Here is a 25676-nt window from a genome sequence, read left to right on the forward strand (position 1 = left end):
ATCACCTCACACTTTTCCGCATTAAAACTCCATTTGCCACCTCTCAGCCCAGCTCTGCAGCTTATCTATTTCCCTCTGTAACCTGCAACATCCTTCCGCACTATCCACATCTCCACCGACTTTGGTGTCATTCGCAAATTTACTAACCCATCCTTCTACGCCCTCATCCAGGTCATTTATTAAAATGACAAACAGCAGTGGCCCCAAAATAGATCCTTGAGGTACACCACTAGTAACTGAACTCCAGGATGAACATTTCCCATCAACCACCACCTTCTGTCTTCTTACAGCTAGCCAATTTCTGATCCAAACCGCTAAATCACCCTCAATCCCATGCCTCCGTATTTTCTGCAATAGCCTACCGTGAGGAACCTTATCAAACGCTTTACTGAAATCCATATACACCAAATCAACCGCTTTACCCTCATCCACTTGTTTGGTCACCTTCTCAAAGAACTCAATAAGGTTTGTGAGGCACGACCTACCCTTCACAAAACCGTGTTGACTATCCCTAATCAAATTATTCCTTTCTAGATGATTATAAATCCTATCTCTTATAATCCTTTCCAACACTTTACCCACAACTGAAGTAAGGCTCACTGGTCTATAATTACCAGAGTTGTCTCTACTCCCCTTCTTGAACAAGGGGACAACATTTGCTCGTCTCCAGTCTTCTGGCACTATTCCTGTAGACACTGACGACATAAAGATCAAAGCCAAAGGCTCTGCAATCTCCTCTCTAGCTTCCCAGAGAATCCTAGGATAAATCCCATCCGGCCCAGGGGACTTATCTATTTTCACACCTTCCAGAATTGCTAACACCTCCTCCTTACGAACCTCAATCCTGTCTAGTCTAATAGACTGTATCTCAGTATTCTCCTCGACAACATTGTCTTTTTCCTGTGTGAATACTGACGAAAAATATTCATGTAGCGCCTCTCCTATCTCTTCAGACTCCACGCACAACTTCCCATTACCGTCCTTGACTGGCCCTAATCTTACTCTAGTCATTCTTTTATTCCTGACATACCTATAGAAAGCTTTAGGGGTTTCCTTGATCCTACCTGCTAAAGACTTCTCATGTCCCTTCCTGGCTCTTCTTAGCTCTCTCTTTAGGTCCTTCCTGGCTAACTTGTAACTCTCAAGCGCCCTAACTGAGCCTTCACGCCTCATCTCTGCATAAGCCTCCTTCTTCCTCTTGACAAGAGATTCAACTTCTTTAGTAAACCACGGTTCCCTCGCTCGACCACTTCCTCCCTGCCTGACAGGTACATACTTCTCAAGGACACGCAGTAGCTGTTCCTTGAACAAGCTCCACATTTCAATTGTGCCCAGCCCCTGCAGTTTCCTTCTCCATCCTATGCATCCTAAATCTTGCCTAATCGCCTCATATTTGCCTTTCCCCCAGCTATAACTCTTGCCCTGTGGTATATACCTATCCCTTTCCATCACTAAAGTAAACGTAACCAAATTGTGGTCGCTATCACCAAAGTGCTCACCTACCTCCAAATCTAACACCTGGCCTGGTTCATTACCCAGTACCAAATCCAATGTGGCCTCGCCTCTTGTTGGCCTATCTACATACTGTGTCAGGAAACCCTTCTGCACACATCGGACAAAAACTGACCCATCTAAAGTACTCGAACTATAGCGTTTCCAGTCAATATAGTTGGTTCCTAGTCCACAAACCAATCAGCTTCCCTGGCAGACAATACCTCAGCTCCAGTTTATCTGCACATTTTTGAAACCTACAGCTATGCAGAGTTCACAAAATGTTTCAAATTCCTTATTTTAAAACATGAAGCCATTTTTGGAAATCCTCAGGTTTCAAAAGAGTTCTTTCTCATTTCAGTTCACTGCTTTAAAAAAATGCACAAAGTACAAAAGAAATATAATCTTTACAACTCAGCATGACATATCAGCGGAAGATAGTGCCACTTATGCTAGTGAAATGTAGAAGGTCACTGACTTTTTTGCTGGGTGTTCTGCTAGATAGCTGATACTGCTCTCATCCAGGTGGTCACCTCTGACCAGGCTGGCATGGTCTGGTTGTTGTAACCTCCTCCTCACTAGGACCTCCAAGTTCCTACCTACAAAGCACAGTGTCAATTTTTCTGTCTCTGTCAGGTGCAAGCCAAATGTCATGATCTGTATGGGGCAGCTTTGGACCAAAGCATTTGTCTGGGTGCACAATGACCTTTAAAGGTAGTGCTGGCATCAGTGATACCGGTCCATTCTGGGATGTCCTGGCAGTAGCAAATTGTTCCAGTTACGGTGTGTGGTAGAATGGGGCTAGAATTGGATGAGAGGGGCACTACAGCACAATTGGGTAGTTAATGAAGTGAGTTTTGTAAGATGTAGTGAATACTCTTGCTAAACCTTGAAAAAAAGAATCCTCCATCAAACTTGACTAAACTGATATCTGGCTGAATAAATGTAAAATTCAGCCCATTATGTCTAATTGTGAACACCAGACTTTAGGAAGTCATTTGTAAGGGTGAAAATCTTTCCAAGAGTACTTCTAGGAATGAGGGATTTTAATTACTTGGATAGATTGTAAGAGGTGGAAATGTTCTCCTTAGAGAGGCTTGAAGGGACATTTGATATAATGAAGTCCCACATAAGAGGTTATTGTACAAAATAAAAGCACATAGGATTGGTGCAATACACTGGAACGGTTTGACAATTGGTTAGAAGGGTTCCAACCCAAAACATCAGCTTTCCTGCTCATCTGATGCTGCCTGGCCTGCTGTGTTCCTCCAGCTCCACACTGTAGTAAATGGTTCATTTTGATTCAGTTGAAAGATTGAAATGATGGACATGGACTGATTGGGCTTCCAGTCAAGGAAAAAGCAGACAGTTCTCAGGGCTTCTAGGTGGGGATCGAGAACTGAAGATCTGGACATCTGTACTGAGAAGGAATTGTTTTGGAGCAGGCAACTGTTTAGGTGTTGAACAGGTTGTTCATATAGATGCGGAAAGACTTGACAAAAGGAGAGAAACAGTTGAAATTTAAGAAATAAGAACAATGGAGTCAAAACAATTTGAAATTATGAATACACAAGGAAAGCCCTGTTTGTGGGTCTAGGGAAAAAGGTAAGCTAAACTTTTCTGTTACTTCTGTGATTCCATAAGGAATTTGTGCGTCTTTATAACAGATAAGCAAAGTTAAAACAAATTCTATACAGAAATAGTTACTGGTATCAGCAATTGGCACTCAGCCAGTCTCCCACTGTATAATAGAACTGGGAAACAAATACGGTAATGAAATGTCAGAAGCCTGATTTATTTGTATAAATGTAGCTGACTCACTATTTTGCAGTTACCATTGTCATGGGGAGTGAGTGAAACGGTACTCTGTGGGGCCTATACTCCAAATTTCAAAGAGTCAATTCAAGGTTCTGAGAGAGAAAAGAAAACTGCAGGCAGTTTGGTGTGTTTGTGCAACTGAAGCATTTTCACTTCAGATTGTTCTGCTACATTAATGTAGCTTATGGATAATTTCAAGTCTTGCGAAAAAGAGCTTTTGCAATCATTGCGTGGCCAGCATTACACAGCTGATCGTGTTCAGATTTTTTTTTGCCTGTGCAACATATGATGCAAAATGTCACAATTAACAAAGTTGTAATTTTAGTCTTATTCACAGTATGTATGTCTCATCAACAGCTAATCCCACTTCCCATTTTTTTTGCCAGGAAACCTGTATTTTTTTTCCCCTTCATTTACCCAGATTATTTTGAAAGCCACAACTGAATTTGCAGACATCACATTCTCTTAAGACACTGCATTCCAGATTCTAAAAAGGTACAAAAAAGTATTTCCTAATTTTTGCCTGTGGTTCTTTTATTCAACCAATGACTGCCCTTGACTGGCAGGATTTGACCGCAAATGAAATCAAGTACCCCTAACAAAACTGTATTCAATGGGAATCAGGGAGGAAACTCTTTGCTGATTGAAGATACACTTAGCACAAAGAAAGACAGTTGTGGTTGTTCAAGGCTAATCATCTTAGCTCCAGGCTATTTTTGCAATTGTTCTTCAGGGCGGTGTCTTCAGCCAAATCATTTTCAGATGCTTCATCAATAACTTTTTCCCAGAATAAGGTCTGCAGTCCGACATTTGCTGATGATTGCACATTTTTCAACTTCATTTGTAACAGTTCAGATACTGATATAGTGTGTGCCCACGTGCAGCAAGATCTGGACAACATTTAGGCTTAAGCTATTAAGTGGCAGGTAATCCTTGTCTCATGCATTTATCACCTCCACCAAGAGGATCTAACCATCACATTCAACAGTCACCATCTGATATTCAATGCCATTTCCATCCCTGAATTCCCCACTATCAATATCCTAGGGGTGACCATTGACTGCACCAGAAATCACTGCAGCTACTGCAAATCGTGGACATCTAAAAGTGATTCAGAAACACTCAGCAGGACAGGGCATCATTTGTGGAAAATTGAATATGTTTTAGGTTTATGGCCTGAGCAGCATCTGCTGTTTTTCACAGATAATTTTCTGACCCTGCAAGGCACTTTGAGTTTTTTTGTGAATGATTTTAAAATTATGGTCGTCAAAATGAACACTGATTTATAAAATGAAAAAGGTCAGTTAACAATAATTCCTGGGTTATTTCTATTAGAAAAAAATGCTGACATATTTTGTTATGAATACAAGATCAAAAAATTGAAATAAAAAATAAAAGTAAGATAGGATCATGACAAAGATTCTAAACAAAGATTTACAGCTGATCTAGAATTGCAGGATCATAGAAAGACTGAATTTATTTTACCAGGCGAGATATGACAGTGAAATTTAATATTATCAGTGAAATTTAAATAAAGATTTCTTGAAGTAGTACATTTTAACATGATCAGATCTGTTCCATCATTGGTCATTCATACAGGTAACTCATACAGCATAATAAATAAATTTGATAAGATTTACTTAAGAAAGAAGCCAGTCCGAATTATCTTCTGTAAAGCGTGTGATCTGGTTTAGAGTTGATGTTCCCTTGATTTGTGATTCTTCCTTTGTGAGGAAATGCCCGAACACCATTTTGTGTTTTCCGAGTGGTATATGGTGGAGATGGGAAAATCTGATTCAGGACCTTTTGAGTCAAGCCATTTCCCAACATTTAGCTGTGCAGTTATGTAAAACAGTTTGTGTAATAAGGGGCTGCATTTTTAATTATTAACTAGATATCTCTCTGCTGCTCTTCCATTTAGTAAAATTATGACTATGGTCTCAATTCCAATTTCTTGTCTGTTCCCCTCAATTCTCTTGGGGATCAAAAATGTTTGTAGCTGAGCTTAGACTATATTTAATTAATTGCCTTTAGTCTTCTTTCAGAAAGAGATCTCCAAAGACTGAAAATCCTCTCAAAGAAAATAATCTTCCTTATCTCAGTCTTAAATCACTAACTTTTAAACTATGTCCAGTACTGCACACATCCCCAAAAAGGGGAAATATGCTCTTATCATCCACCCTGTCAAATCCCCACAGTCTCTTGCCTAACTGGTTCTATGTTTCCTAGAAAATAAAAAATTCCTTTGTCCCAGGAATCAGTCAAGTGAACCTTCACTGACCTACTTCTAGTGCAATTCTACCCTTATTGATGTAACACAATCAACACTGTACACAGGACTCCAGCTGCAGCAACACTTCCTGACTTTTACATATGCTTGCCTTATAATAAAAACTAACATTCCATTTGCCTTCCTAATCACTTGCTGCACCTGCATACTAATACCATGTGATCACAGATCAAGATATCCAGATCTCTCTGAACTGTCAAGTTCTGCAGTCTCTCTTAAATGAAGTAATATGTCTTTTATTCTTCCTGCCAAAGTGGACAATTTCACACTCTTCCACATTATACACCATCTGCCAAATATTTGCCTCTTCATTTAACTTATTATCCATTGTCATCTCTTTATGTCCCCTTGACAAAATACTCTCGCCTATCTTTCTGTCAACAGCAAATTTGACTACAATGCAGTCAATACCTTCATAAAAGTCATTAACGTAAATTGTAAATAGTTGAGGCCCCCGCACCAATCTCTGTGGCAAATAAAAACCAAACAAATGGAAGATGCTGTGAAAAAGTTCTGAGGAAGGGTCACTTGCGCTGAAATGTTAACTCTGATTTCTCGTCACAGATGCTGCCAGACCTGCTGAGCTTTTTCAGCAATTTCTGCTTTTGTATCTAATCTCTATGGCACTCTGCCAGTTATGACCTGCCAAGAATTACCTATTTACCCTTGAACAATCCTCTGTGCATGCTAATCAATCACTCCGAACACCATGAGTTCTTATTTTGTGCAGTAACATATGATTTGACATTTTTTGAGATCTAAGTACACATCTTTAACTACAATGTTTGTTACTTCCCCAAAAGAACTCTAATAAGTTAGTTAAAGATGATTTCCCTGTAGACTCTGCTTGATTAACGTACCCACAATTGTCCATAAAACACAGAACATAGGAGGCCCTTCAAGCTTGCTCCTCCATTCAATATGATCGTGGTTGATCATTCAACTTAGTATCTTCTTCCTGATTTTTCCCCATACACTTTTATCCTTTTAGTCCTAAGAGCTATAACTAACTCTTTCTTCAAAACATTCTTAGTTCTTTACTGTTAGTTGCACTCCCTCAAAAGCCACAGCATCCTTCCTCAGATAAGGAGACCAAAACTGCACACAGATTAGAAGATAGGGACAGCCCAGTTTGAAGGACTCACCACTACATATATTGAAAACCCACTTCAATTTATTTAACTAAATCTGCACAAGGCTATTTGTCTAGCCAAAACTACCATATCTGATGGAAAAGAAAGGGAACACATCTACCAACCAGTGACAGAATTTCATCAGCAAGGCAACCTGACTAAGCAACTATCTGCAGTGCCCTAGAATAATATGGCTTTTTATTAAAAATTGGATTACAATGCATGTGACAGAAGTTTGATTTGTTCTGCAGTCATCCTGATTTAAAAGACTTTTTTCTCTTTGCCAGGAAACTGGTCAGTAGCTAACAAAATAAATGATCAAGAAATTTATGTTTTTTTTATTAAGAGCACAATACGTGCAAGAAATGTACTTTTAATACTTGGGGATTGCACCAGCGGGGCTTACATTTTAAACGTATGAAGAAAGCATAGTTGAATTATTAATCCTGTTCACTTCACTATACACATCCACCAATGCAAAGTCAGCTCTGCCCACTTCATTGGTAGTCATGTAATTTACTGGAGCAATTTAAGAGATCCTATGGATATGACCAAACAAGGTTCAGACACTCAATGATTCAAATTTCTCCAAACCTTTTACAAGTCCTCCATTTGCAGGAACGTATATTTATTTGTGAAAGTGTCAGCAGCATCTTTAGAGACAAAAGCATCTTTATGTTTGCTTGCAATCCAAATCCGAGCATGTTTTTACTTATTTTCGCGTTTGATCTCCAGGAAGTAACTTCGAGCAGCTAATATCTCATAGATCAATGTTTTCTCACCAGCTGTGCATAGACAGTTGCTTCGAAGTAATTAAAAGTTCTGCAAAGAATGGCTTGTAACGTATTATGCACTTTGTAAACAACTGTCAGTATCTGACACCTCCTCTCACCCCCCCTATTCCCAATTCCTGCTCCCGAGATGAGGCATTCCACTCGCGGACACCCCAGATGTCCTCGTTTATCAAGGACTGCAACTTCCCCTCCACTGTGGTCAAAAACGCCATCGACCGCGTCTCTCGCGTTTCCCGCAACTCATCCCTCACACCCCCTCCCCGCAATAACAACCAAAACAGAATCCCCCTCGTCCTCACATACCACCCCACCAACCTCCGGATCCAATACATCATCCTCCGGTACTTCCGCCATCTGCATACTGACCCCGCTACCAAAGACATTTTTTCCTCCCCACCCTTATCTGCCTTCCGGAGGGACCACTCTCTCCATGACTCCCTTGTCCGCTCCACACTCCCCACCAACCTCACCAACCCCAGCACTTTTCCCTGCAACTGCAGAAAGTGCTACACCTGCCCCTACACCTCCCGCCTCACCCCCATTCCAGGCCCCAAGAAAACCTTCCACATCAAACAGATGTTCACCTGCACATCTGCTAATGTGGTATACTGCATCCACGGTTCCCGATGTGGCCTCCTCTATATCGGGGAAACCAAGTGGAGGCTTGGAGACCACTTTGTGGAACACCTACGCTCAGTTCACAACAAACGACTGCACCTCCCAGTCGCGAACCACTTCAACTCCCCCTTCCACTCCTTGGACGACATGTCCATCCTGGGTCTCCTCCAGTGCCACAACAATGCCACCCAAAGGTTGCAGGAACAGCACCTCATATTTCGCTTGGGAACCCTGCGGCCCAACGGTATCAATGTGGACTTCACAAGCTTCAAAATCTCCCCACCCCGACCGCATCCCAAAACCAGCCCAGCTTGTCCCCGCCTCCCTACCCTGTCCTTTCGCCCACCTATCCCCTCTTCCCACCTCAATCCCCACCCCACCTCCTACCTACCAGCCTCATCCCCGCCTCCTTCACCTGTCCGTCTTCCCTGGACTGACCAACCCCCACCTAACTCCCCATCTACACTCACCTTTACTGGCTCCAACCCCACCTCTTTGACCTGTCAGTCTCCTGTCCACCTATCTGCTCCTTTATCCATCTTCCATCCGCCTCATGTCTCTCTATTTATTTCAGAATCCCTTTCCCCTGCCCCATTTCTGAAGAAGGGTCCAGACCCTAAACGTCAACTTTCCTGCTCCTCTGATGCTGCTTGGCCTGCTGTGTTCATCCAGCTCTACGCCTGGTTATCTCAGATTCTCCAGCATCTGCAGTTCCTACTATCTCTGTCAGTATCCGACATTTCTACCATCTAGACAGTCAATGTGTGATTACAAAACCATTAAGTTTAACATGGTCTGGGAGTTGAGCATACCCAGAAAGACCAGGACGTACAATTTTTAAGAGATAAATTTTCTGGAACACGAGAAAGTTAGAGAGGTTGAATAGGTATAAACAGGCAGAAAACGGCGGAAAATCTCAGCAACTCTGCCAAAATGTGTGGAGATAGAAAGAGAATTACTATTTCGAATCCACTCTGATTCTTCTAAAGTTCCAGTATTTTGCTTTCATTCGATCATGAAAAGTTATCGGTGAATGATATATTTCAAGACGTCATGCTGAAAATACAGAAAAAAAAATAAGACGAAACAAATGTGACCGAAAACTAATGAACACAATAAATACAATATAAAAAGGGATAGATTCTGCAGAGAAAAAGGGATGAGAGTCACTGGCGTGATGAATATAAACGCAGAAACATATTCACAGGAGAAGGGAGAGAGATTGAGAAAAAAGTCGGACAAGCGTCCTGATCTAATTTCAGAAAACAAACAGCTGTCGGGTCCTCTTAGTCGCCAGCACGAAGATTCTCACCTTACAACAGCAGCAGGCCACCATTATTAAAACCCTGTCCCACGGCAATGCTAACAACGGCCTCAGGGTAGATCCCCACTCAGTGGTTGATCACTGTGCGGCTGGGATCTGATCAAAAGGCGGGATCAGCGAGTGACGTTCGCTGATCATCGCCAATGAGGCGCGCGGACGGCTCGAGCCGGCCTCTCAGTTGAAGAACGAGGCCTTGTACTGCCGGAAGGTCTGCATCAGTTTATATTCACTATTTTTTTCCAATAGTTAGTAACCGTTTATATATTCTAGGGGGGAAAAAAAAACACACGCACACACAAGAATGATGACGTTTCTGTGTTTAAGTATGCAAACGTGTGAAGGCGGTAGGGAGGAATAGTCGCCGGTAGGCAGCACGCTTCTTCCTGTTATTTACAGTTTGAGAGACAAACACTGGGCAGCTGAGGCCTTGTTTGAAATGAGTATGTGTGAAGCTGAATATTGGAGCTGGAATTTAGGAAGTCGGAAATACTGCTGTAGTCCTAGTCCCACATTGGGACAGTAGGGAATGGAAACTCTTTACAGGAAGCAATACAAGTGGTTTTGAGTACTGAAATATTATGGGGACATTAAAAATTGATAATGTTTTTAATCTCGCATTCAATTTATAGTCAATAATCACAGATTGTTTTATTAAACCCTTCTCTTAGTCTATAACCATTGTGATTTAAATAAAATGCCCTCTGACATTCCTCAGCAATATAAGTAGCGAATAGCGAAAATGTACAAGATGTAAAGAAAACCTCAGTCACATTAAATCTATAATATATATGCATTTTGAATTTTATTAAATGCTAAAAGGACAATTTGAAATATTTTTTCAATGCATCTGTGTTTGTTCAATGTACAGTAGTTACATTTTAAATTCTGGTTTAATTACACTTCTATGAAATGGTTCTGTTGGGTTATAGTTGGTTTCCAATTTTGCATTTTTCATTATTATTTACAAATGCAGTGATAGTAGCCCAGATCTACATAAAGTGTAATGGTTTAGTTCTCCATAGATAAGAGGTGTCGTTTGAAGTTGCACTGACATTTCACCGTGTCCTGTTCCATCTGAAAATCAGTAGTTTCACACAGGAAAGTGGAACTAAATTATTTTTATTTTGAAAGATCTGTGCAACATCACAAGGCTTGAGTCAGTCAGGATTGTTTTTTTTGTGGTTAGAACTACCTTTTAAAGTTTATAGATACATGTTTACACTTGTAAACATATTTACACGTGGCTTCATGTAAATAATTCTATCAATGTCCTTTTCAAACAGTGCTGTAATTAGTTCATAGAACTAATATTCTTGTAAATACAATTTATACAAGTGAATTATAAATTAAGAAAAACATCCAGAAGCACTTCAGAATTAAGGGAGAAAATAGATGCAAAATCAAGGGGGAGATATTTGGAAAGAGCATCAATCTGCTTGGTCAGATATATTCAGTCTTGGAGGAGGAAACCATATTTGTACAAATGAAGGAAGAGGACAAGCACCAAAAGGTGTTATCAGAGGAACCGAGAACTGGGTGAGGTTCATAGATTGAATAAAATTGTTAAACTTGAATTATTGGGAGATATGGAGTCAGTGTTGGGTATTGAGGATGGGTGTTGAGGAATTCAGAAGATTGAGGGGGGATCTTATAGAAACATATAAAATTATGAAGGGAATAGATAAGATAGAAGTAGAGAGGATGTTTCCACTGGCAGGTGAAGCTAGGACAAGAGGGCATAGCCTCAAGATTAGAGGGAGCAGATTTCGGACTGAATTGAGAAGGAATTTCTTCACCCAGAGGGTTGTTAATCTATGGAATTCCTTGCCCAGTGAAGTAGTTGACGTTACTTCAGTAAACGTTTTTAAAGAAAAGGTAGATTTTTTTTGAACAATAAAAGAATTAAGGGTTACGGTGAGAATGCAGGTAAGTGGATCTGAGTCCACGAAAAGATCAGCCATGATCTTATTGAATGGCGGAGCAGGCTTGAAGGGCCAGATGGCCTACTCCTGCTCCTAGTTCTTATGTTCTTATGTGTGTTGGTCATGGTGGATGATTGGGTACAAGTAGTGAATTTGTGAGTGTGTGTTGATTTAGAGATTTTTCTGGGATGGAAAGCTCACAATTAATTGAGTCTAGAGCTGATATAGGCTTAAATCAAGGATTCAATAGCAGATAAACCTTAAGAAAGAGGCGTAGGTTGAGGCTTTTCTGCCCATTGAACCTACTATGCTACTTAGTATGATTATGACTGATCTGATGAACTCCACTTCCCTGCTTGCCCCTGTTACCTTTTAAGTCCTTTGTCAACAAAAATCTATCTAACTCAATCTTGAAGATGTACAATGACACGTTCTCCAGTACTCTGTGGAGGAGAATTCCAAAGATTATGATCTCTGCGAGAAGAAATTCCTTCTCTAGTTTTAATGGGAAATTTCTTATTTTTAAACTCTGTCCCCTAGTTCTAGTCTCCCCCACAAAAGGAGGCATTCTTCCAGCAGTAACAGTGTACATCCCCCTCAGAATCTTATATATTTAAATAATATTATCACTTATTCATTCCAATGACTATCAGCCCAATTGCTCATCCTTTCTCCATGAGTCAACCCATTCACCCCAGAAACCAGCCAAGTGAACTTTCTCTGAACTGCTTCTAATGCAAGGGAAACTCCTAGAGAAAGGAAATAACTCTCCACAGTACTTCAGCTTCAGACTCACCAATGCACTGTTGCAGTAAAATTCCTTCCTTTTACCCACCAACATCTTACAGTAAAGGCTGACATCAAATTTACCTTCATAATTACCTCCACCACTGAAGATGGGTGGAAGAAATGTTTTTGCTTTGTTTGCTAGTCTGTTTGTAAACAATATATCTCAGGAACTACTGAATGATTTTAACAAAACTTGATATACAGATAGAGTTAGCACAAGGAAGAGCTGATTACATTCAGATTGGAGGGAAGGAAAACTGGTAACAGGAAGTTATTGGATGTGGCTTTATGCTAACTTTTTGGATTAAGTAAGACCCAGATCTTTGTTGTGCAGCATTCTGTAGTGTTTCTCCATTTAAATAATATTCTATTTCTCTTTTCTTCCGGCCAAAGTGAATAACCTCAAATTTTACTACATTATTCTCTAGCCAAATATTTTGCTAACTGATGTCCTCAGTATATATATCCCTTTGCAGATCCTTTGTATCCTTCTCACAACTTATTCTGCTACCTATCCTTTGCATTATCAGCAAATTTGCAGATAATATAGTTGACCTCATCATCCAATTCATTAATATTCGTAAACAGTTGAGTCCCACCTCTGATCCTTGTGGCCCTCCAGCATGACCGCTTGCCAGCCTGCAAGTGACTCCTATTTTTCAGAATCTATCTTGGTTAGCTAATACGCTAAAAACATTAATATACCATCCCAAGCAAAATGGATTTTTATCTTGTGGCAAGCTATTGAATGACTTCTGGAAACCAAAATCCTTCATGTTTACTGGTGTCTGTTTTTCCACCTTGCTTAATACTCAATGAAATTTTTCAAAGCGGTTGCATAAATTGTTCAGACGTGACTTCCCTTTCACAAAGCCATGTCATTCTACTTGATTGCAATTTGATTTTCCAACTTAGTAACAGATTCTTATATTTTAACATTGACAGATGTTGGATGCAACACAGCTGTAGTTCCTGATTTCCTGACTTCTGTCTCCCTCCTTGAATAGTAGTATTACATTTGTGACCTTCTAGTCCTCTTGGACTCTTCCAAAATCTAGGGAATTTTGGAAGATTGTAACCAACACATCCACAAACTATGCAACCACATTTTTTCAATGACCCTAGGATACAGGTCAATATCTTTTTCTCTAGTGATGGTGATAGTTTTAAGGTCTTTCACCTCCTGCTTTTTTGCAAATTTGGGGGTACATTTTGTATCTTGTAGTATGATAGGTAGGTAGGTACGATGTAATTGAAAAGTAAAAAGAAGTAGACAGTCTTCCTGATGAAGACCATCTGGGTTGAAAAATCTGAATGTCAGTCAGACAGGCCAATAAGGATGTGACGATTCTGTTTCAACCGAAAATAATGGCAGTCAGGACATGAAATAGGAAGGAAGGTGTGAAGTTTGTGGCAAGCCAAAAAGTGGCTCGAGTCTGCCCATTATTTAGTTGGAGTTAGGGTATGTGTTTCCATGAAAATATGCTGCATACACAGTCTGATCATGCTTGGAGAGAGGTATGACTCTAATGTGTCATTAGTGTATCTGTGAGTGCTGATGGAATATCTGTGGATTACGTCACCAATGGACGATATGGACTAACCTGAATCCAAGAATGAAACTAAAGGGAATTTTGTAAGTAATAGTGCAGAGAAAGTCATCAGTGTGGATGTTCAACCGACAATTGTATAGGTAATGGGAGCTGGATGGCATTGAAATTTTGGAAGAAGATGGTGCATGGATGTCTACATAGAGCATATTGGGGAAAAAAATGCAACCCTGGTCATGTAAAAAAGGTGCATTCATTTTAGTTTTGTTGTGTTTAGACTAAAACTAGATTGGAACAATTGAAACAGAATATTTGGAGATGGGCAAGGTGACGATATAAGCAGGTGGCAAATGGACCTTTCGGAATGAAGATTGAAATCAGGCATTTAGTTAACAATGACATGCTGATGATTGTGGTTTTACAAAGAGAGAGGTGACAATTGTATTGAAAAGCTAGATAACTGGACTTTGAAATAGTTTAGAATGTCAGCTGGCATGCAAGGGCTAAGAAGGGAACTGTCATTGGGAAATTAATAAAAATGGAGTTAAAATTTTTTTGTTGTGTTTTGTGAATACGATGAACTTAGCAAATGTGTGAGAAACTAATAAGGTACGCATTCTGGGCTATGCTAGGAGGTAGAGAGCATTTGGTTTATAAGAGGAAGAATCTAGCATTGTTTTCCCTCCCAGATGATCCTTATGACATGAGTTGTGCTGGCAGAAGGGAGTAAGGTTCTGTGGAACTTCATGTGTTTTGGGTAGATCTGATGATGGATGGGAAATCTAATTTGTCTGTAAAATATTCTTTTAAAGTATCTTAATTAAATGGGATATTGATCCTTCAAAATGAACGGGAAAGAATTAATGCTTTATTCAATACAAAAGTACTGATTTTGTGTTTGAGTTAAACTTGTGTGGTTAATGTAGGCTGATTAAATACAACTAACTCATCTTGGATCTGGATAAAAATTAAGTATAATGTGGTTTTGGAACATCACTGTAGTCCTTGATGTTGGTATAAGTGGTGTGAATAGGGATGAATGTATTGGGGGAGTCTTTCCCTGCTCTGTGCCATGTTAAATTGAGATAATCCCCACAAATGGTTGAAATATCTTCTGACAGAGATTAGGGAAGACCCGATGAAGGGTGCATCTGAAAAGAATTCGATGTCTCTTGACCTTCTGGTTGTCAACTTTAGGGCAAGTTTGTGCCTTGGAGAGTGTGTTTAACAAATTGACAAAGTAACATGTTCACATCATTTTGAATTACGCAAAATCTGTGTGACTGTCAAATGGCTTGAGATGACTTTCTTTTATACAGTCTTGTTTTTATTTTGCTAAATGCTGATTGCCTTTTAATAAGCAATTTCAAAAGTTGAATTGTACTTTTGCTTCATGTGGCAATACAATGAACAAATTGTAAGTTGAATTGGCCTTTAGAGCTGCAAAGGTTTGCACCATAATAGTGAAAGTTCCTCTGAAATAGTGATTTTGAGATAAGCGTTAGGCAGTTAGGGGCATACACTCGGAATGGTCCATTTAACTACTTTCGTCTGTTCTTCTGTTGAATGAGACCTATGGCTGAACTCCATGCACCTAACTTTGCCCCATTTCCCTCAACACTTCTAGTTAACAAAATCTATTCTTTTGAATTTATGAATTGATCTGCGCTTTCATGTGAGAGTGTCAAATGCCTGCCACCTTTTGCTCATTGCAATTTTTCTTAACTTCACGAATAGACTCTTTAAAATAATTACAGCATTGGAGGAAGTCATATTTGGTTTGTCATGTCTGTGCTGGTTCTCTGCAAGAGCAACTCCCTGCCTTTTTCCTAACAGTTCCTGAATTTATTTTCACTTTCAGATGATTATCCAGTTTTGTGGTAGGAAGAGCAAAGATTTTTTTGGTGCTGATGACAAAGGGGGAGGAGGAGTGAGTAGAACAGATGGTGAGCCTGCCCAAAGGGAGTGTCCGTGGTAGGAGATGAGAGATTGAGATGTAAAATAGATTAGATTTTTCTGAAGAAGGGTCTCGACCCGAAACGTCAGCTTTCCTGCTCCTCTGATGCTGCTTAGCCTGCTGTGTTCATCCTATGTAAAATAGATAATCACTTTTGGAGAAGGACCATGCAAGTATAGAAATTAGGAGGGAAGACTGTGATATAATTGAGTAAATTAACATTGAAACGAAGACTTTAGGGGCTTTAGCAGGCTTGAAAGTGGATAAATCCTCCGGCCCAGATGAGATGTATCCCATATTCTGGAGGACAAGGGAGGAGATTTGCAGGGCGCTGACATTAATTTTCAAATCATCTCTGGCAACAGGAGGCTTGCCCTCAAGGTATTGAATCAGAAGGACAGCTAATGTGGGCCATTGTTCAAGAGCGGTGGTAGGGATAAATCAGGAAGCTACCAGCAAGTGAATCTATATCACTGATAGAAAAACCAATGGATTCTGAAGGACAGAATTGACCTCCATTGAATTCATAAAGGAGAGTCAGCATGGCTTTATGACGGGGAGATCGTGTCTAATAAGTTTGATTGAATTTTTTGAGGAACTGACTTGGTGTGTAGATGAGGGCTATGCAGTTGATGTAGGACTACGTGGACTTCAGTAAGGCTTTTGACAAGGTCTTGTTTGGAGCTAAGAGACCAAGGGATCTAGCGCAGTTTGGGAAATAAGATCCAAAATTGATTTTGTGGTAAGAAGCAGAGTTAATGGCCGAAGGGTGTTTTGTGATTGGCAGTCTGTGTCTGTTGGCACACTGCAGGGTTTTGTGCTGGATTTCTTGTTATTTGTCAGAGGTATGATCAGTACCTTCACAGATTAGGATGATATAGATGGACTGGTCAGATGGGCTGAACAGCAGCAAATGGAATGGAGTCCTGAAAAGTGCAAAGTGATGCATTCTGGGAGGACTAACAAGGCAAAGAAGTACATTTTGAATGGTACAACCCTTGGATGTATAGAGGAACATTAGTTTCCATGTCCAAAGATCCTTTGAAGGTGGAAGGATGGGTAGATAATTTGGCTAAGAAGTCATATGAGACACTTGCCTTTATTCATCAAGGCATTTAATGCAAGAACAAGGCAGTATGATGGACTTGTGTATAATGTTAGTTAGGCCTCTTCTGGAATATTGTGTGCAGTTCTGCTCGCTATAATATGAGAAGGCTGTGATTGCACTAGAGAGAGTGTAGAGTAGATTCAGCAGGATGTTGTATGGGCTGAAGTGATTTGGCTATGGAGAAAGGCTTGATAGACTGGTGTTAGTTTTCTTAAAGCAGAGAGGGCTGAGGGAACATCTGATTGAGGTGTGCTAAGTTATGAGGGGGTTAAATAAGGTATTCAGGGAAAAGCTCTTCTCTTCAGAAGAGGGTCCAAGAGCCACGGGACATAGTTTCAATGTAAGGAGCAGAGGTCTGGAGGGGATTTGAGAAAAAAGGATTTTAAGTTGGGTACTGGGTATCTGGGATTCACTGCCTAAAATGATGGTAGATGCAGGAACTCTCAAAGTATTGAACTAGCATTTAGATGAGCACTTGAAATGCCACAGCATGCAAGGTTATGGACCAAGTGCTGAAAAATGGGATTTTAATAGATAGGTCCTCACTTCCTGGTGTAGACATGCACAGCAGGACATTTTTCCAATGTATAAAAACTTTATGACTCGATATAAGTCCAGATCTCCTCTACATATTGAGACCAAATGCTGACTAGATGACTGCATTGTGGAACACTTCCACTTTGGCCAGAAGAATGACCCTGACCTACCAGTTGCTTGCCATTTCAATAAACCATCTTGTTCCCATGCCAACATTTCTGTCTATTGTCTGTGTCAGTGTTCCAGTGAAGCTCAATGCAAGTCGGAGGAATGTTAACTCATTTTCAGCTTAGGCACTTGACAACCTCCAGGACATGATATTTGAGTTCAGCAACTTTGGAACGTGGTCCTCCATTTTGACTATCACTACACCCATATCTTGTTTTGTGTTTTAGTTCACCGATGTCCTTTTGGAGAAGTAAAATCTGCTCTCCTTACCTGGTCTGTTCCATAACAATGTGGTTGAGACTTAATTGCATTCTGAAACGGCTTAGGAAGTTTACAGATGATTAGAAATGGCAACAAATGTCAGCCTTGCCTGTTGTTCCCATATACTGTGATAGAATAAAACCTTCAGAGGATGATGGTCTCTACTCTATACTCTTCTCTTCCTCATTTGGTCTTTGCTTAGGAGAGCAGTCGCAACTTTGCTAATTTATTCACAAGTCTCTCATCCCAGGAGCATTCCTTGAAATTCTAGAGTTATATAATTAACTGAATAACATATTTGAGGGAATTGAATTCACATTTCTGGATCGTTTGTCCAGCTTCCAGATTATTAGTTCACCAACATAAACACAGTGTTGAGAAAGTCCTGGCTCTATTTTTAAAATTAAATCTCCAATCCTGGACTCCCAACAAGCAGAAATGGTTTCTGTCTATCCTTTCTGTTTTTCATACGATGTTAAAATCTTTAATCAAATCACCCCTTAACCTTTCAGGTTATGCAATGCAAGTTTGTACAATTTCTTGTAATTAACCCTGTATGTCAGGTATCAGTCTTGAAATTGAAACAGCACTCTCCCATAGGCCAGTACTTCCTTTCCAAGGTTTACTGTTCATTCCAATGTATTAGTTGGCTAAACTGGGATTTGTATAGCTGGAATATGACTTCTCCCTTCATTTTATTCCAGTTCTCTGCTTATAAAGGCCAGTGTTTCTTCAGCATTTTTGATTAGTTTATGCAACTGCTTATGTATGACATTTTAACAATAATCCAAGGACAGAATCTTGACTGTCCTTTAGGTAACGGTGACGAGATTATATGGAGAAGTGGTTTATGAATATTATGTCAAGTGTTATCTTGGATATGTTCCACTTATGCCATTTTTGTCATTGATTTTTTTAGAAAAGGCAGCATCAGTATATTAGGATTGGCTGCAACTTTTCAGAGTAATGCACTTTCTACTTGCAGAGCATAATTTTAACATTTATATGGATTGCACTTCAAGATGTTTGTCATTGGAGCAGAAGTATGATGATAGAATTAAAATTTAAAACTGAAGGGCCAGGTTATACTGGCAATTGTTTAAGATACACTTTTAGACTCTTTACCGCCTAAACTATTTGCTATGATACCTTTTACAGCTATTTATTTGTTCAGCTACTTCCTCAGATCCTCTCTTTATGCACTAGTCCTAGTATGATCTTTATTGTGCTTCAAACTGTCTTCCTCAAGTGTGTTGACTTGAGTGTGTACATTGCACATCTGTCACTTCCCTCTCCCAAATCCATGGATCACTCATTTTGGAGCACTGAAATACAAATTGCATTTCTTTACTGCTAAATATCTTCTTAAAGGCCTCTCTTCTGCCCCTCACCTCTTTACTACTAACTAATAATTACTAATAATAACTTGATACCCCTGATGCTTCTGTGTTGTTGTTCTATAAGTCTGATTTCTAGAAATGGTTGGGTTGCATATTCATTTATAGAAATATTGCAATGACTAAAGCCATCATCTCCTGTCTTTGCCATAAAATCTATCCATGCGACTGATGCTTTGGCATTGTATTCGATCCTAAGCTGACCTTCTGATCCCTTTCTTCCCTCTGATTAAGATTTTACTCTGTTACATTGTCCACTGCTATCCCTACCTTAACCAGTTGTTTCAGTCCACTCCTTTCTTGACCTCTGTTACCCTTTGTAAAGTTAAATTCTGTCTGAATTTGAGGTTGTAGACTTGCTTGTTGAGCTGGTGTGTTTGATTGCAGACATTCCGTTACCGTGCTAGGTAACATCGTCAGTGCGCCTCCAGTGAAGCGTTGGTGTTCTACCCACTTGTTATTTATATGCCTGGGTTTGCTAAATAACAACAAGGACAGAACACCAATGCTTCATGGAGGTGCACTGACTATGTCATGCTGGCTCAGCGAGCAAGTTTACATCCACAAACCGAGCTACAAATCTTCTCAAACTTCTGTCTGAATTTGTACAGGTTATGCCAGATATCCCTCCCGCTATCCTAATCTTTGCTTACCAATATTGGCATCAATGGTTTGCATGTGTTGTGATACAGGTTTGTCAACAAAATAGTATCAAAATTTTAAAAATCGCACAAATTAGTTGTCTAAATCTGAAGTGAACCCAGGAACATTCTTACCTAGCTTCTTCTCTGGTGTGTAAAGCACATGATTTTTATAAAAATTCATTTTGTGGGATGTGGGCATCACTGGCTGGCCAGTATTTATTGTCACTCCCTAATTGCCCTTGAACCTAGTGATGAGCTGCCTTCTTCAACCACTGCAGTCACCTGCTGTGGGTTGACCCACAAAGCCATTAGGGAGGGAATTCCAGATTATTGACCCAGTGACAGTAAAGGAATGGCAATATATTTCCAAGTTAGAATGGTGAAAGGCTTGGAGGGGAACTTGAAGGTGATGTTGTTTCCATATATCTGCTGCCCTTGTCCTTCCAGATGGAAGTGGTTGTGGGCTTGGAAGGTGCTGTCTGAGGATCTTTGGTGAATTTCTGCAGTGCATCTTGTAGATAGTACACATTGATGGTACTGAGCATTGAGGGTGGAGGGAGTGCATGCTTGTGGATGTAGTGCCAATCAAGCAGGCTGCTTTGTTCTGGATGGTGTCAAGCTTCTTGAATATTGTTGGGCTGCACTCATCCAGGCAAGTGGGGGGTATTCCATCACACTCCTGACTTGTGCCTTGTAGATGGTAGACTGGCTTTGGGGAGTCCGGAGGTGAGTTACTTGCTGCAGTATTTCTAGCCTCTGACCTGCTCTTGTAGCCACTGTATTTATATGGTGTGTCTAATTGAGTTTTTGGTCAATGATAACACCCAGGATGTTGATAGTGGGGCATTCAGTGAAGGTAACACCATTGAATGTGAAGGGGTGGTGGTTAGATTGTCTCTTATTGGTGATGGTCATAGCCTGGCATTTGTGTGGTGCAAATATTACTTGCCATTTGTCACCCCAAGCCTGGATATTGTCCAGATCTTGTTGCATTTGGACATGGACTGCTTCAGTATCTGAGGAGTCATGAATGGTGCTGAGCATTGTACAATCATCAGTGAGCATCCCCACTTCTGACCTTATAATGGAGGGAAGGTCATTAATGACACAGCTGAAGATGGTTGGGCCGAGGACACTACCCTGAGGAACTCCTGCAGAGATGTCCTGGAGCTGAGATGACTGAACTCCAGCAGCGCCACCTTTTTCCTACATGTCAGTATGACTCTAACCACTGGAAAGTTTGCCCCCGATACCCTTTGATTCCAGTTTTGCAAGGGCTCCTTGATGCCATGCTTGGTTGAATGCAGCCTTGATATCAAGGGCTGTCACTCTCGCCTCACCTCGAGAATTCAGCTCTTTTGTCCATGTTTGAACCAAGGCTGTAATGAGATCAGGAGCTGAGCTGCCCTGGGGGAACCCAAATTGGGCATCACTGAGCAAGTTACTGCTGAGCAGGTGCTGCTTGATAGCACTGTTGATGATACCTTCCATCACTTTACTGATGATCCATAGTAGATTAATGGGGTGGTAATTGGCCAAGTTGGATTTGTTCTTTTAATGTGCAGGACATAGCTGGGCAATTTTGCACATTGTCAGGTAGATGCCAGTGTTGTAACTGTACTGGAGGAGCTTGGCGAGGCGAGTGGCAAGTTTTGGAGCGCAATTTTTTCAGTACTATTGCCGGAATGTTGTTGGGGCCTGTAGCTTTTGCAACCATTTATTCGTATCATGTGGAGTGAATCTAATTGGCTGAAGACTGGTATCTGTAATGCTGGGGACCACTGGAGGAGGCTAAGTTGGATCATCCACTTGGCACTTCTGGCTGAAGATTGCTGTGAGAGTTTCAGCCTTATCTTTTGCACAGATGTACTGGGCTCTTCCATCATTGAAGATGGGAATATTTATGGACCTTCTCCTCCAATGATTTGTTTTAATTGTCCACCACCATTCATGACTGAATGTGGCAGGACTGCGGAGCTTGGATCTGATCCGTTGGTTGATGGGATTGTTTAACTCTGTCTGTCACTTACTGCTTATGCCGTTTGCATTCAAACAGTCCTGTTTGGAGGCTTCACCGGGTTGATACCTTATCTTCAGGTATGTCTGGTGTTGCTCCTGGCATGCCTTCCTGCACCCTCTACCGAACCAGGGTTGATCCCCTGCCTTGATGGTAATGGTTGAGTGGGGAATATGCCAGGTCATGAGGTTATTGATTGTGCTGGAGTACAGTTCTGTTGCTGTTGATGGTCCACAGTGCCTCATGGATGCCCAGTCTTGAGTTGCTAGATCTGTTCAAAGTCTGTCCCATTTAGCACAATGATAAATAACAACACAATGGAAGTTATTTTAATGTGAACGCGGGACTTTGTCTCCACAAGGACTGTGTGGTAGCCACTCTTACTGATATTATCATGGACAGATGGATCTGCAGCTGGCAGATTGGTAAGGATGAGGTCAAGTTTGTTTTTCCCTCTTGGTGGTGATGGAACTAACTGCCGCAGACCCAGTCTAGCAGTATGTCCTAAAGGACCTGACTAGCTCAATTTGTAGTACTGCTGCCGAGCCACTGTTGGTGATTGGATATTAAAATCCCCCACCCAGAGTATATTTTGTGGCCTTGCCATCCTCAGTGCTTCCTCCAAGTGTTGTTCAAGATGGAGGATTACTGATTCATCAGCTGAGGGAGGATGGTATATGGTAATCAGCAGGAGGTATGATTAACCTGAAGCCATGAGACCCCATGGGGTCTGGAGTCAATGTTGGGGACTCCCAGAGCAACTCCCTCCTGACTGTACACCACTGTGCCGCCACCTCTGTTGGGTCTGTCCTGCGGGTGAGACTCTGGCTTTGTTTCGAGGAGCAGAATCGGAGGGAGGAGCAGCTGGAGCACGGTAATATAAATTCAACTTCTCTCTGGCATTCATGGCCTTGTTTCCCAGAGCAGAGTCAGAGGGAGGAGCAGCCGGAGTAACTGAAACCTAACTGGAAAGGTGATGCCACTTCTACAGGTGTACTGAAAGCATACTATTCAAGTGCATAATGGCCTGGCATGGCAACTACTCTGGCCAGGACCGTAAGAAACTACAGAAGGTGGTATGCACAGCCCAGACCATCACAGAAGCCAAGCTTCCATCCATGGACTCTATTTACATGGCTCACAGCTGCAGAAAGATGGCCAACATCATCAAAGACCTATCACACCCTGGTAATGATCTCTTACAACCTCCCATCACGCAGAAGATACAGAAGTTTGAACACACATGCGAACAGGTTCAGGAACAGCTTCTTTCTGGCTGTTATCAGACTGTTGAATGGACTCTAGCCTCAAATAATGTAATCTGCAATGTAACTTATATGCTTCTAAGTCTTTTTGATCTGTACATCCTTTGCTCGCTGTGATCTGCCTGTACTGCTCCTAAACAAAGCTTGTCACTGTATTTTGGTACATGTGACAATAAAATCAATCAAATCAATCACGGGAGAGCTGTGAGCTGATTGGCTGGTAGGAAATGTGCCCTAAATTTAGAAAGGACTCTCCAGAACTATTAAATAAATTAACCAACTGGGATTAACTAACTCATAATTAACTAAGTAGAGATGGCTGGACAGTTGATGTGCTGTAGCTGTATGATGCGGGAGCTGGCAGATCCCATTGCGAGCTGCAGTAATTACATCTGCAGCAATTGTTGGTTGCTGGATGAACTTCGGCTCAGAATTGATGAACAGGACTCTGAGTTTGAAACACTGTGGTACATCCGGGAGGGGGAGAAATACCTGGTCGCTTTGTTTCAGGAGGTGGTGGCACCTGGTAGATTAAGTACTTCAAATTCAGTCAGTGATCAGGTACAGCAGGTTGTGATTGCAAGTGAGGCAGATAAGGGGATCCTGAATTTAGGAACAGAGGAGTCTCCGCTCTTGACCTTGTCTAACAGGTATGAGGTACTTTCTCCCTGTGAGGATGAGGAAAAGGGCCATTGGGACGATGAGCCAACTGACAATTGCACCGTGGTACAGGAGGCCATTCAGGAGAGGGCAGCAAAAGGACCAGTGGTAGTTGTAGGGACTGTATAATTAGGGGGATTAATAACATCCTTTGCGAGCAGAATCGAGAGTCTTGCATAGTGTGCCTGCCTGCCTGGTGTCTGGGCGAGGGACATCTCTGACCGGCTTGAAAGGATATTGGAGCAGGAGGATCCAGTTGTTGTAGTCCATGTTGGGATAAACAACATAGTCAAGGCTAGGAAGGAGGACCTATTTGGGGATTATCAAGCACTAGGAATGAAATTGAGGAACAGGTCCTCAAGGGTTATAATCTCCGGATTACTACCCAAGCCACGTGCTCATTGGCATTGGGATAAGAAAATTAGGGAAGTAAACACGTGGCTGAAGGAGTGGTGTAGGAAAAAGGGTTCCATTTCATGGGGCATTGACATCAGTTTTGAAACAGGAGGGCTCTGTACCATTGGGGCAGTCTCCATCTGAACCGATCTGGACCCAGTGTTCTAGTGAAAAGGATAAATAAGATGGTCACTAGGACTTTAATCTAGTGAAATGGGAGGAAGGGAAGGGGAAAACGACAGGCAATATAATGGTAAATAGAAAAGGAAACCGATTTAACTTCCTTCATAGTTCTCAATGTAGTTAAACACTCCTGCATAAATGTTAAGAGGAGGGAAAACTCGGGAGACATTCTTAGTGGAGATGTTAAAATTCAAAAAGAAGGTATTAAAAGCTAACATAAAGGCACTTTTCGAATGCTACAAGCATTTAGGTAACAAGGTAGATGAGTTAACGGCACAAATTGTTGTGAATGTGTGTGATTTAGTAGCTATTACTGAGACATGTTTGCAGGATGCTCAACTGGGAATTAAATATCCAGGGATATCAGACTATTCGGAAGGACGGACAGAAAAGTAAGGGAGGTGGTGTTGCGCTAGTAGTTAAGGATGACATCAAGGTGGCAGTGAGAGATGATATAGGTTCGATGGAGAATAAGGTTGAATCCATTTGGGTGGAAATTAGAAATTCTGAGAAGAAAAAGTCACTGATAGGCGTAGTCTATAGGCCACCAAATAATAACATCACTCTGGGACGGGCAATAAATAAAGAAATACCTCAATCCTGTAAAAATGATACGGCAATTATCTTGCGGGAATTCAATCTACATGTCAATTGGTTGAACCAGGTTGGTCAAGGCAGCCTTGAGGAGGAGTTCATTGAATGTATCTGTGATAGCTTTCTTGAATAGTATGTAATGGAACCATCATATTGAGCAGACTGGAAACTTGTAAGTGTATAACAAGCTACAGAAGGCTTGAGAAGGAATATAGCTTTTTTTTGGATCGTCATGTATTATAATGTGACATCTATGGAACAAGCATGAATTTGATCAACTATTAGTGAAGAATTGCTCAAGTGTCTACTTTTAAAATTGTAATTTACTTTTTCTTCTCCCTCTAGGTCATGCCTTACATCGTTTCCTCACTGAAAAACTGGGTATATTACCTTCTCTCAGGTGTCTGTCAGTGCTGCTCTACAGTATCGATGCTCGGAGGTGAGCAAGTGATCAGAAAAGGTTTCTTTCATTTTGTCCTCCCTTTCTTGTTTGGGAACTAGTTGGCTTGCACTTGGTGCTTCCTGGTTCTCATTACTTGCCACTGCAACCACCACTGGCATCATATTTTAATGGAAGGTTAAATTTGAATTATTGTAGATACAGAATTGTACAGCAAAGCAAATCTTATTGTTTAGAACTTTCATTTGAAATGGAATGATATCGGATTCTATGAATGAATCAGTTACATCTTGAAAATGAATTGACAAGTTTTAAAGAGAATACAAGGTGTAGAGCTGGACGAACACAGCAGGCCAAGCA

The 25676-nt window shown here is 41.0% G+C and overlaps 1 protein-coding gene across 1 annotated transcript in view; it reads left to right on the forward strand.

Moving 5' to 3' along the window:
• The first annotated feature begins 9526 nt into the window (after positions 1–9526).
• Positions 9527–25676, forward strand: part of fbxl17 (F-box and leucine-rich repeat protein 17) — a 192737-nt gene continuing 176587 nt past the window's right edge. The window contains exons 1-2 of the mRNA XM_048593668.1: positions 9527–9676; positions 25262–25355. The gene's annotated coding sequence lies outside the window, so the exon portion shown is untranslated. The remainder of the gene's footprint in view (positions 9677–25261; positions 25356–25676) is intronic.

Source organism: Rhincodon typus, chromosome 3, assembly GCF_021869965.1.
Source record: "Rhincodon typus isolate 14 chromosome 3, sRhiTyp1.1, whole genome shotgun sequence".
In the NCBI taxonomy this organism is placed as follows: domain Eukaryota; kingdom Metazoa; phylum Chordata; class Chondrichthyes; order Orectolobiformes; family Rhincodontidae; genus Rhincodon; species Rhincodon typus.